The sequence below is a fragment of the Paroedura picta genome, chromosome 1 (genome assembly GCF_049243985.1).
Source record: "Paroedura picta isolate Pp20150507F chromosome 1, Ppicta_v3.0, whole genome shotgun sequence".
NCBI lineage: Eukaryota > Metazoa > Chordata > Lepidosauria > Squamata > Gekkonidae > Paroedura > Paroedura picta.
In genome coordinates this window covers 29,856,087-29,868,435 of record NC_135369.1, presented here as the reverse complement: position 1 = coordinate 29,868,435, position 12,349 = coordinate 29,856,087, and the positions used below count along the sequence as shown (strand labels likewise).

General features: G+C 41.1%; 1 protein-coding gene across 8 annotated transcripts in view; it reads right to left on the bottom strand.

The window, feature by feature from the left end:
• The window catches only part of NCOA1 (nuclear receptor coactivator 1), a 321,680-nt gene that overhangs the window by 139,874 nt on the left and 169,457 nt on the right, over window positions 1-12,349 (bottom strand). The window contains exon 3 of one of the 8 annotated variants that reach the window (XM_077331677.1): window positions 5,009-5,132. The exons of the other annotated variants lie outside the window; for them this stretch is intronic. The gene's annotated coding sequence lies outside the window, so the exon portion shown is untranslated. The remainder of the gene's footprint in view (window positions 1-5,008; window positions 5,133-12,349) is intronic. 8 annotated transcript variants of the gene reach the window in all.

The following is a 12,349-nucleotide window of genomic DNA, read 5'->3' as shown; positions in this document are numbered from 1 at the left end:
CAACGAATTCCACTATTTAAAATGGCGATTTTTCGTTCAGCAAACAATTTGCTACATGGATCCCGGTGCGGAATGGCCCTATGAGTTTATCTAGTCCAAGGCTATATCTTCAATAATGGCCAGCTAAATGTCTGCATGAAACTCAACAGCAGAACATGGAGACAAAAGTCTTATCTTCTTACTCATTCCAAGCAACTAGCATTCAGAAGTACCTCTGAATACAGTATCCCCATTTAAATATAATTTAATTCCATGGTTGGATCCAGATTTGCTTTTTGTTTGTGGATAAGCTGGACCTTACTAACGGTTTTCATAATTCCAGTGAAGACAGCAGGTGAAACATAAGCAGAAGGGAAATTCCTGATCTGTCCACACAGGTAGGGACCATTGTCTGTGTTTGATACACCAAATAACTGAGGTGATTGCATAGGTGAATGAAATATTTCCATCTGGCTTTTGACTGATAAAACTGAGTCACCAAGGAGCACATCATGTCAATGTCATGCACTGACTTTCAGAGCATGAATCAATGGGCCTCAAATAATGTAGAATCCCCCAGCATCTCTGAGATCACACCATTCACTACAAAACAACATGTCAAGCCAGCCTGTTGATGATGGCACCTCTCTAAATCAGTGTCAAGGCAGGATTCAAATTGGAAGCTGCTACTCTTTGGGTTGAGCTTTTTACAGCTACAAAATAAACAAGAGGGACATTATGGTATTGCTCTCACCACCTGGCAACACACTGGTTCCGCATCACTTCACTTGGCCAGAAATACTTCCGAGTCAAGCCACTTGGGTCTTTGAGTGGGTAACAGCCAGACTTTGGCCTTGCTTGTGCTAGTCTACCAGTGTGCCTAATCCTCTAAAACCAGGCTATCTGCCAGTTTGTCTTTCTGCCTGGCTGCTTGTTTCCTTACCATTCCAGTCAGGCTTACTTCTCAGATCAGACACTGGCCCTCAAATCAAATTTCTCACCAAAACAAACTGTTCTGCTGTCCAAAAATTCAGGGCAGCATGTGGAGTTCTCTCCCCTACTTTTTATCTCTACCACAATCCTGAGATAGGTTAATCAGAAAGACTGTGACTGATCTAATGTCAATAAATGAGCTTCATGTATGGCCATGAAATTGGGGTCACTGTGGGTGGACAGGCAGCTGTGAGTTCCTGTATTGAGCAGGGGGTTGGACTAGAAGACCCTGGAGGTGCCTTCCAACTCAATGATTCTATGAGTAAGGATTCCTTTGCCAGTCCTAGCCTGACATTCTAACACAAAACCAGCTTTCATAATTTCCCCAGCAACACATCCAACCAACTAGTTCCAATTCTGCCAAGGGACTCTTACTTCCTGAATGAATGACTTTCCTTAGCCCTAAGTTATAGATTTGCTTGGTCACACTAGCTTGACAGTTCCTACCACGGAGATTCAGCTGGCTTCAAACAGGTCTCTGTGGTTTAGGAGGCTCTTACTTGGTGCTGTTTCAGTTGTTTGAGGCTAAGATGAGTTCATTAGGCCAGAACTATGTGTTATGGCTGTGTGTGGATGCATCCCAGAACAAAATGGCCTGTATCCTACTGATCCACAAAGTTTCAAGCCTTCCTTCAACTTAATTGTCCCTTACTCTAGCAGAAGTCCCATTTAAGATTGAGGGCAGCATTTTAGGATGAAAACTTCCCTTCAGACTAAGGATGGCTCATGATGTTTGTGTTGAGTTCTCTCCTGCTTCCCTGCAACATGTAAGACCATATGTAAGACCACTTATTCCGCATCATGATTTCATCACATGATATGTTTACTAGAGATGCAAATTTTCAGAAATTTAGTCGACATTGGGCAAAACCATTTTTTAAGGAGAAACTGAAATATAAGCAATACCTACTGTCATATCAAGCCTAAATAATTTTAACATAAAAAGCATCACTTACAACTTACTTAGCATATCAAATTTCAATATTTGACATATTTATGCAATTTTATAAATTTAGGCATTGGGCAATGTACAACATGGTAACATTATTCCACACACTGTAATGCAGAATTTAACACTGAGAATGCCAACAGGTCAGGTCATATGCAATGTACAATTCTACCATAGAGAAGAGCAAGAGACTAGTAGCACCTTAAAGACTAACAAAATTTGTGGCAGGGTATGAGTTTTCTTGAGTCGCTGCTCATTTCTTCAGGTACTTTTGTGGTATCAGAAGTGAGCAATGATTAATGAAAGCTGATATCCTGTCACAGGGTTTTATTGGTCTTAAAGGTGCTAATGGGCTCTTGCTACAGACTACTGCTGTAATCTACTGCTACAGACAGACTAATATGGCTACCCACCTTGATCCATCTCCAATTCTACCATAGGAACTGTTATAGTTGATAGAGCAAAAGTTGGCTCACCAAGCTCAGCATCCTGTCAACCAGTAGTAATAAACGACAATGACCAAGCAAAATACTTTCAGTCATGCCTGGATTACTCTCACTTAGCTACTTCCCTCTCTAAATACATCAACACCCAGCTACTCTGCAGTAAAGGGAAGGTAAGAGAGGAAGTTCTCTTCCATTGGCCTAATTTTCTAATTTGTGTTTGCTAACTGCTTTAAATTTTTCTTTGGAAAAAGAAAAGCAGTATTATAGATATTTAAAAGCTTTACCAAGTCCTGAAGGCTATCATAAATCTATCATGGCAAGTAGTTACCAGCATACTTGTGGATTCAGCCAATCCCCTTTTTTAGTAACTTATAGTGGCTGCCATCACAACTACTCATGGTAGCAGGTTAATTATTTATTGTAGCAAAGACTACTTCCTTTGGCCTTTACCTTGCTGCCTATCAATTTCAGCTAATGATACCAACTTTTTGAATTTAGTGATAAGAAGTGAGAATACTTCTACGCACTTTCATCCTCATCACTTTTAATTAAAAAAAATAAATCTCCACCATGCCTAATTATTAATGTATGGGCTATGACGAATATTTGTTTCTGATGATTCACCAGAATTTGCCTTAACAAACTTAAGTAGTTGTCACGTAGCAATTTGACCCAGGTGTGGGTTGTCTGCTTTTTAAAAACAACAAGGAGGGGGCTTGGAAAGTTCAGTATTGACCATTACCTACACCTGATCTAAATAAAAAATCCGATCTGTTCAAACATTCCTTCATAAGACAAATGTTCAATAGGGAACCTGAAGGACATTCGCCCACACTACACACAGCAATTTTTGAACAACTTGTACTATTTAAGGAAATTAAACAGTAGCACATCTAGGGTTGCCAACCTCCAGGTGGTTGTAGCGAGAGAAAAACTGTCTGAGGAAAAAATTTACTATTAGAAGATTTATTTTGCCTAACACATTTTTACTCTGATTACAACCACCTGGAGGTTGGCAGGAGTTCTTCTCTCACTACAACCTTCACCGTTTGGCCTGTCCTTGCTTAAAGTCCAGATGGTGGCTGGAGATCTCTTGCTAACACAACTGACCTTCAGGTGGCAGATACTAGTCTGCCTGGCCAAAATGGCTGCTCTGGAAGGTAGTCTCTATGGCATTATGCCCATCGAAGTCCCTCCTCTCCAAATAGCCAAGCCACTTCAGGCTCTCCAGGTATTTCCCAATCCAGAGCTGGCAACTCTAACCACATCCCATTATTAAATGGGGAAGAAAAAACAGGTATCATGTGGAGAAACCCCTTGAAATTTGAGGACACAGCCAGGAAAAAGTGCAGTTTGGGGAAGGAGTTCAGCAACAATGTGATTTCATAGAGGTTACCCTCTGAAGCTGCTACTTTCTCTAGGAGAACTGATCTTTATAGTCTGGAGAGCAGCTGTAATTCTGAGAGAACTCCAGGCCCCATCTGGAAGCTGGCAAAGTCTTAGTCCAAGAAGTTCGAAGTTATAAAGACAAAAAAGTAAAATATGTTATATAAAATTGTTATCTGGATAAATTAACTAAATTTGAATCACTGGTTATGTTGCTCTTCTCTAAGACTTGAGGTGGCTTCCAACAATAACCAAAACCATAAATATACAACCTTTCTCGAAAGTATCAAGAGACTACCCCCTCCCTTTCTTCAAATACTGAAGAGAGAGTTAAATTTTGCAGGATGCAGAGGCAAAATATCAATGGAGAGAAAGGAGAGATGAAAATGAAACTGAAGCAAGTTTGAGGAAGGCCACAGGACTGCTTCAGATGCAGTTTAAAAAGAAAATGCACCCTTTTATTTCAAGCAATGGATGCTAATGCCATGTTTGAGAAAAGTGGGAGAGGCATTTATTGCTGAATGTGGACTTTATTGTCTATGGATGAGGGAGCTGAAGAAAAAGCCCTGGACTTACCAATGCAGTGATAGGTCATTCCTTCTCATACACTCTCCAAACAATATGTGACATGATTTCCATGCAACTTTCCCCATTCCCCCCCCCCTCTAAAACAGATGCAGGACAATGAAATGTCCAGTGAGGCTGGATGAGTGGGAAGAGGCGCTTAATAATTTCCCAGCTAGCCAGCTGTTCTTCATCTCAAAATTACTCATTGCATTGTGGTTTTTCACCCCACCTTTCCAAAACTTAGAGCAGTTTATGCAGTACAATAAATTTAAAACTGAACAGCAAATCAATATTAAAAGATGAAATATACTACAATACACAGAATATAATACAGGAGCCCATTTACCCACAATGACCAATCAACTATGACAAGGAACCATGTTACCTAAAACAAACCTGTCTCCTTAATTTTGGATGGCAGAATTAATGTATCCTAGGAGACCTGTGTGGGAATAGTAGCAAATGAAATCTCTATCAATGTTTATGAGGGTATCCCTGCCAGAAAACTCATACAAAGGCTAAATTTGAAATTAAATAAAAGGATCTTTATTGAAAAGTAAATAAAAAAACAAAACATACTTGCATGATTTAAACTAACATAAACACGTAAGAGAAAAGTAAAGAACATGGGGATATGTGTGCAACATGGGGATATAATGATTTGAGTTAAAGGAAGATTAATAGCTACCTTCCACGAAGTGAAAAATCACAGAATCACCAAGTTGAAAGGGGCCATGCAGATCATCTGGTCCAGGGTTTCTCAATCAGGGTTTGGGAAACTATGGGGTTTCTTGATGGTCCTGGAAGGATTTCTTGAAAAGAAGGGAGTTAATTATTTTTGTATATATTTTAAATTTCTTAAACATTTATCAGGTGATAGGACCATCCACCAAAATGGCCAGTGATGGATCTGGAGAGGGTGGTAGGGGAAGGGGCCCTGAGTGGGTTTGTACACAGCCATGCTTCGCACCCATATTCTGCATGATTGCGCCACTTCTGGGATTTCTCAAAGCCCAAAGAATGTTTTAGAGGTTTCTCAATGGTAAAAAGGTTGAGAAACGCTGATCTAGTCTCATCACTTGCTTAACCCAGTATTAACCTAAAGCCTCCATGATAAGTATCTGCTTAAAGACCATTAGTGAAGGGAAGCTCACCATCCAGAAGGTGACCAAAAGGGCTAAAAAGTCCAAGGGTGAGTCAGCAAGATGACCTGTGTGTGTTTTGGATCCGTGGTTTGGAGCTGAGACCAACAGGTCATGGTCAAGTGTATCTGTTTAAGTATTCAATTTCATGTTCAGAGGCTAAGGCCAGGCAGCTAACTCCTTAAATGTGTTTGCTGCCATGAGGCAAAGAAACAAGAGACCAGATAATGGTTCTGCTTTGTTGAGACAAAGCCTTTGGTTGTGTTACCAGCTGTTCCTATGTCAGAGAGACACCAATGATGGCTTCAGGATGTAATGGGCTTCCCAAGTGAAGACAAAACTGTGGCTAGCAAGAATGTCCAGGTGTTTGATGCTCTGGTAATTAAGGAAAGGCCATGACTGAGATCTGGATGAATTAATTAAGGGAAGGGGGAGAAATGACCACAGGTGTGAGGAAAGCATTTTAGACTAACAAAGAAAAGAACAAACTATCCAAATCAATAAGCCTTATTAACACAGTCTAGGGTGAGAGAATGGTCAGTAGGAAAGACCCCTCATGGTAACAATAACATCGCTCTGCACTCTCTAAGGTTCTCGTGGAGGAATGTGGCATCCAGTCATAGCATGTACATTTTGTCTGCTGCTGGTGCACAAGCATGGCTGAGACATCTTCCTGGTCAAACAATGCTTCTCTAATAAGGTGCAAGCAATAATATAAAAAAAAAGATTTGTGAACAAACTCCCCCTTTGCACAGGGACAGATTTGGACACTAACAAAGCAGGACATCAAGCATTAATTTAGCCACCATGGCTAATGAAAAGCAAAAACTGCATGCTGGAGATTATTAGGAAAGAGATTGAGAATAAAAAAAAATGTCTGTGTAGGGCAAATGCCCACATCTGAAATATTACCTACATTTGTTAAATACTTATTTGTTAAATATTACTTCCATATGTTAAAAAGGGAATTAAGAACAGAACAAACAAGATGAGTAACATGGCAGAAGACCTTTCCTATGAGACAGGGCTCAAAAGTCTGGGGATATACAGTTTAGAAAGATACTAAGGGGACATGATAGAAGTTTATAAATTTATGGGGTGGGGAAAATGGATACAGAAAACTTTTTCTTCTTCTCTTATAATACTAAAACTCATTGGCACTCAATGAACTTGATGGGCAACGGTTTCAGGGCACTGGAACAAAGTGCTAATAGATTGCCAGGGTGAGGAGAGAGGGAAGAAAGCTTGGCCTATGTTTTCTGTATGTTACCCCTCCAGAGCAACCATTTGGCCACTGTATAAAACAGAATGCTGGATAAGACGGACTATTGGTCTGATCCAGCAGGCTCAATACAAGTTCTTATACTAGATGTGAAATGAAAAAGCACTCAGAAGGTGACCAGAAGAGCTTATCAAGAGGCACTTGGTGCTTGCCATCTTAATTCCAAGCAAATGCATTCAAGCGATACATACACAGAGAAAAAGCAGAAAGATGGTATGAAACCTCTTCAATTGCATAAGCTAAATGCAAAACCCAACAACATTTGCAAGTTTCCCAAGCTTCTCTGGGAATCATTAAATTAGAAATATTCAGCCACATGTGAATCTATGAGATGGCACCTGCGGCTCTTCTGAGCAGCCTCCCTCACTGTAGCACCTGCCGCACATTTCAGGAAAGTGGTCAAGTTCTATGCCTGCTGGGGCATATAGTTAGCAGGCAGTCCCTACCTTAAACATCCACCACCAGAAGAACAGGTAAGCTGCAAGCATCCTTGAGGGGCTGGTGTCATTAAAAAGATGAAAGCAAACAGACTCTTTTGGTTGACAATAATTGTAGATATGGCTCTCTGCAAGCCATGAAGTGAGTACCACTGCAGTAAATGATACAAATAGCAAGCATGAGCGACAGCATCTGGATGCTCGCTAAGAGGCCCTAACACAAGCAAGGAAGCCAAGACCTCTTCTGCTCACCTAGCCTCACCAGCTTTCCAGATGAAGAATTTCCTCAAATGTGACCCACCCTGCCCCTACACCCTTCATGCGACAACAAAAACTAAAGATTCACACTGGGGGGGGGGGGGATTACAAAAGTGGTGGAGATCAATGGACAAAATCCTAGCTTGCTTTAAGAACCTGAAAACACTATCAGCTACTTGGGTATTTTTTTAAAACCAAAAATGTTCCCTTTTACTGGTCTTGCTCCAGTCCCAAATATACGAGTGTCTCTATGCTAAAGATAAACAGATGTCAAAGGGATCATAGCTGTCTCTTTACACAGAGCATTTCCTGAGGGGAGCAGCAACAGCCAGGTTTTAACTGCTGGATTCCATTGTGGAAGCACAGTGAAGTCCTGCTTTATTCTATTTCCTCGCCTTTGCCCCAATATATTGCTTTAGGATGCTTTGGGCTGATCCTTCATTGAGCAGGGGGTTGGACTAGATGGCCTGTATGGCCCCTTCCAACTCTATGATTCTATATGCATTTCTACATAGGACTCTGCATCCTTAATAGACAGAATGCCTTCTCCATACAGGCCTACAATAATATTTTTATAATTACTACTGACTTCTTGAATGTTGATGATGAGAAAAGATCGAGAATAATAAGACAAATGAGGAAGTGTGTCCCCTCCATTTCACTTCTAAAACCTACCAATTGTTCACATGTAATTAACAGAGTGCTTAGCAACTGGCTAGCATTTTGAGTGTTCAAAGCACTTTACAAAGTGAATGTGCAATCATTAAATTAGTCCTGTAAAGAAAGAATTCTCCCTATCTTGCATACTGAGGGAGGGTTTCACATTTCAAAACTCACATCCTTTTACCACTGTTTCTACTTATTGGTTTAATTTATACTCCCACCTTTCTGCCTGATGAGGAGTCAAAGTGACCTACTTAATTCTACCCCTATTCATCCTCACAACAACCTGTGAGGTAGATTAGGCCAACACCATGTCACATCAGAGTGGGATAAATCAACCTCTTCCCCAGCTGTCCCATACTAATATTTTCAGGCATCAAGGAAGGCCACTCTCTTCTAGAAACACAAGCTTTCTTTAGATACTAGAGCACAAATGTCATGCATCAAGATCATGAAAAGAACATCACAAAAGGTGCAATAAAAGTTGTCCAAGTTGGCAGTGCTCTTTAGAAGAAATTAAAAGCCTGCGTTCCCAACACAGAGCCCTTCTGTGACTGAGCAGGACCTCCGGATTGGTATAGAAGAAGGTACCCCTGCTGAATTGCCACAGACAGCTCAAATTTAATTCTCCCTCTTGTTGTTCTGGGCATCATGATTAATTGCCATGGGTACAAAAACCAAAGCAACGGAAGAGAGAAAGTCCCCCCCTTCCCCAAGTCGGGTTTACTGCTCATCAATCACTCACACAGCTGATAATGGTGAGCTGAGGGGGGACAAAAGGGAGGAACTGTTTAGAGGAAAAGATGTCAACAATAACTGCTTGTGAAATGACCATAAGGCTGCTGAAATGACTTCTTGCCTAGCCAGGTTAGCTTTTGTTGTGAGAAGCAGAGGTGGGAATGCATACAATGCTCCCATGCACAAAGTCAAGACTCTCTGCATCAGCTTACTGCCTTCGTCCTTTCTGGACTTGGCCTACCTGCTTCCTGGGATTTTCTCTCATGCACAGAATTATTTCCTGCTGTACTTTCTGGTAGTAGTCTTGAGACCTCCTAACCAGAAGCTGTTTTCTAAAATCAGAAAGGGGTGGGGGAGAAGACGTTACTTATTTGAGAGCTTTCTTAAGAAATACTTTAGTGGTGATCCTCTTAAATATGAGGGTCAGACACTGATTTCCCATTTCAAACTGTCTAAGGACTCAACCATTGCCTTCAAAAGATTCGGAGAGGGAGCCAAGTGCCGGGATGGTAGTAATCTCAGCCAAGACTCAGCACCGGAACTTGATCTGAATGGGTACAATGACTTTAAAAGTTCGTGCCCTCTAATTATACAATGAACTTAAACTGGTGACTCAGAAGAGACCCAGTCCCTATTCAGCCACTTCTACTTTATAAGATGGAAGACTGAATCCAAAAATGCAGCCAAACAAGATGGCAGAGCACTAATGTGGTAAAATGCACTTCAGACTGAACATTTTAAAAATATTCCCCTCAAATAATTAGCATAGCAGGAAAACAAGTAAGCCTGAACAGCTCTATGCAGGAAGATTTTCTTATTTTTATTTTTAATGGAAGAGTACTAAAACATATTCTCCCCCTGAAGTGATACCATCCACTCTTCTTCCCTTAATCAGATGGAAATACATACATCTACCCTCAGGTCGGAAGGTGTCCAATATGCTACTGGGGATGAGCAGACGGCTAGTACGAGTAGCGCCAGAATGAATGAAGCGACTGGGCCAAAGCCGAAAGGACGCTCAGTTGTGGAAGTAACTGGTGGCGAAAAGACAGTCCAATGCTGTAAAGATTTTTATTCCATAGGAACCTGGAACGTCAGATCCATGAATCAAGGTAAGCTGGACGTCGTCAAACAAGAAATGACAAGACTGAACATCGACATTTTAGGAATCAGTGAACTAAAATGGACAGGAATGGGTGAATTTAATTCAGATGACCATCAGGTATACTACTGTTATCAAGAATCTCGCAGAAGAAATGGAGTAGCCTTCATAATCAATAAGAGAGTAGGAAAAGCAGTCTTGGGATACAATCCCCAAAATGACAGAATGATCTCAGTTCGAATCCAAGGCAAACTATTCAACATCACAGTGATCCAGGTCTATGCCCCAACCACTGCTGCTGAAGAGGATGAAGTTGATCAGTTCTATGAAGCCCTACAACACCTTCTAGAAGCAACGCCAAAAAATGATGTGCTTATCATCATGGGGGATTGGAATGCTAAAGTAAGAAACCAAAAGATAACTGGGATAACAGGCAAGTTTGGCCTTGGAGTACAAAATGAAGCAGGGCACAGGCTGGTAGAATTTTGTCAAGAGAATACAATGGTCATAGCAAACACTCTTTTCCAACAACCCAAGAGACGACTCTACACATGGACATCACCAGACGGTCAACACAGAAATCAGATTGACTATGTGCTCTGCAGCCAAAGATGGAAAAGTTCTATCCAGTCAATAAAAACAAGACCAGGAGCTGATTGTGGTTCAGATCATGAGCTTCTTGTTGCAAAATTTAGGCTTAAATTGAAGAAAGTAGGGAAAAGCACTAGGCCACTCAGGTATGAACTAAATCATATCCCCAACGAATACACAGTAGAGGTGACAAATAGATTTAAGGAATTAGATCTGATAGACAGAGTGCCTGAAGAACTATGGACGGAGGTTCGCAACATTGTACAAGAGGTAGCAACTAAAACCATCCCAAAGAAAAAGAAATGCAAGAAATCAAAATGGCTGTCTGAGGAAGCTTTACAAATAGCTAAGGAGAGAAGGGAAGTGAAAGGCAAGGGAGAAAGAGAAAGATACACCCAACTGAATGCAGAATTCCAGAGAAAAGCTAGAAGAGATAAGAATGCCTTCTTAAATGAACAGTGTAAACAAATAGAAGAAAACAATAGAATGGGAAGGACCAGAGATCTTTTCAAGAAAATTGGAGATATGAAGAGAACGCTTCATGCAAAGTTGGGTATGATAAGGGACCAAAATGGTAGGGACCTCACAGAAGCAGAAGACATTAAGCAAAGGTGGCAAAATTATACAGAACAACTATACAAGAGCGAGCTTAACATCCCTGATGACCACAGTGGGGTAGTTACTGACCTGGAGCCAGACATCCTGGAATGTGAAGTCAAATGGGCCTTAGGAAGTCTGAGCAACAATAAAGCTAGTGGTGGTGACAGCATTCCAGTTGAACTATTCAAAATCTTAAAGGATGATGCAGTAAAAGTGCTACACTCAATATGCCAGCAAATTTGGAAAACTCAACAATGGCTACAGGATTGGAAAAGGTCAGTTTACATTCCAATCCCAAAGAAGGGCAATGCCAAAGAATGTTCAAACTACCGCACCATTGCACTAATTTCTCATGCTAGCAAAGTTATGCTCAAAATCCTACAAGCTAGGCTCCAGCAATATGTGGACCGAGAACTTCCAGAAGTACAGGCAGGATTTCGAAGAGGCAGAGGAACTAGAGATCAAATTGCCAACATACGCTGGATCATGGAGAAAGCTAGGGAGTACCAGAAGAACGTCTATTTCTGCTTCATTGACTATGCTAAAGCCTTTGATTGTGTGGAGCACAACAAATTGTGGCAAGTTCTTAAAGAGATGGGAATACCAGAGCATCTTATTTGTCTCTTGAGAAATTTATATGCAGGTCAAGAAGCAACAGTGAGAACTGAACATGGGATCACTGACTGGTTCAAAATTGAGAAAGGAGTTCGGCAAGGCTGTATACTGTCGCCTTGCCTATTTAACTTGTATGCAGAGCACATCATGAGAAATGCGGGATTAGAGGAGTCACAAATTGGGATCAAGATTGCAGGGAGAAATATCAACAACCTTAGATACGCAGATGATACCACTCTAATGGCAGAAAGTGAAGAGGAATTAAAGAGCCTGTTGATGCGGGTGAAGGAGGAGAGTGCAAAAGTTGGATTGAAACTCAACATCAAGAAAACAAAGATCATGGCATCCGGCCCTCTCAATTCCTGGCAAATAGATGGGGAAGAAATGGAGATAGTGACAGATTTTATTTTCCTGGGCTCCGAGATCACTGCAGATGGGGACTGCAGCAAAGAAATTAAAAGACGCTTGCTCCTGGGGAGGAAAGCTATGGCAAATCTAGACAGCATCCTAAAAAGCAGAGACATCACGCTGCCAACAAAAGTGCGTTTAGTCAAGGCTATGGTATTCCCAGTTGCAATGTATGGCTGTGAAAGTTGGACCA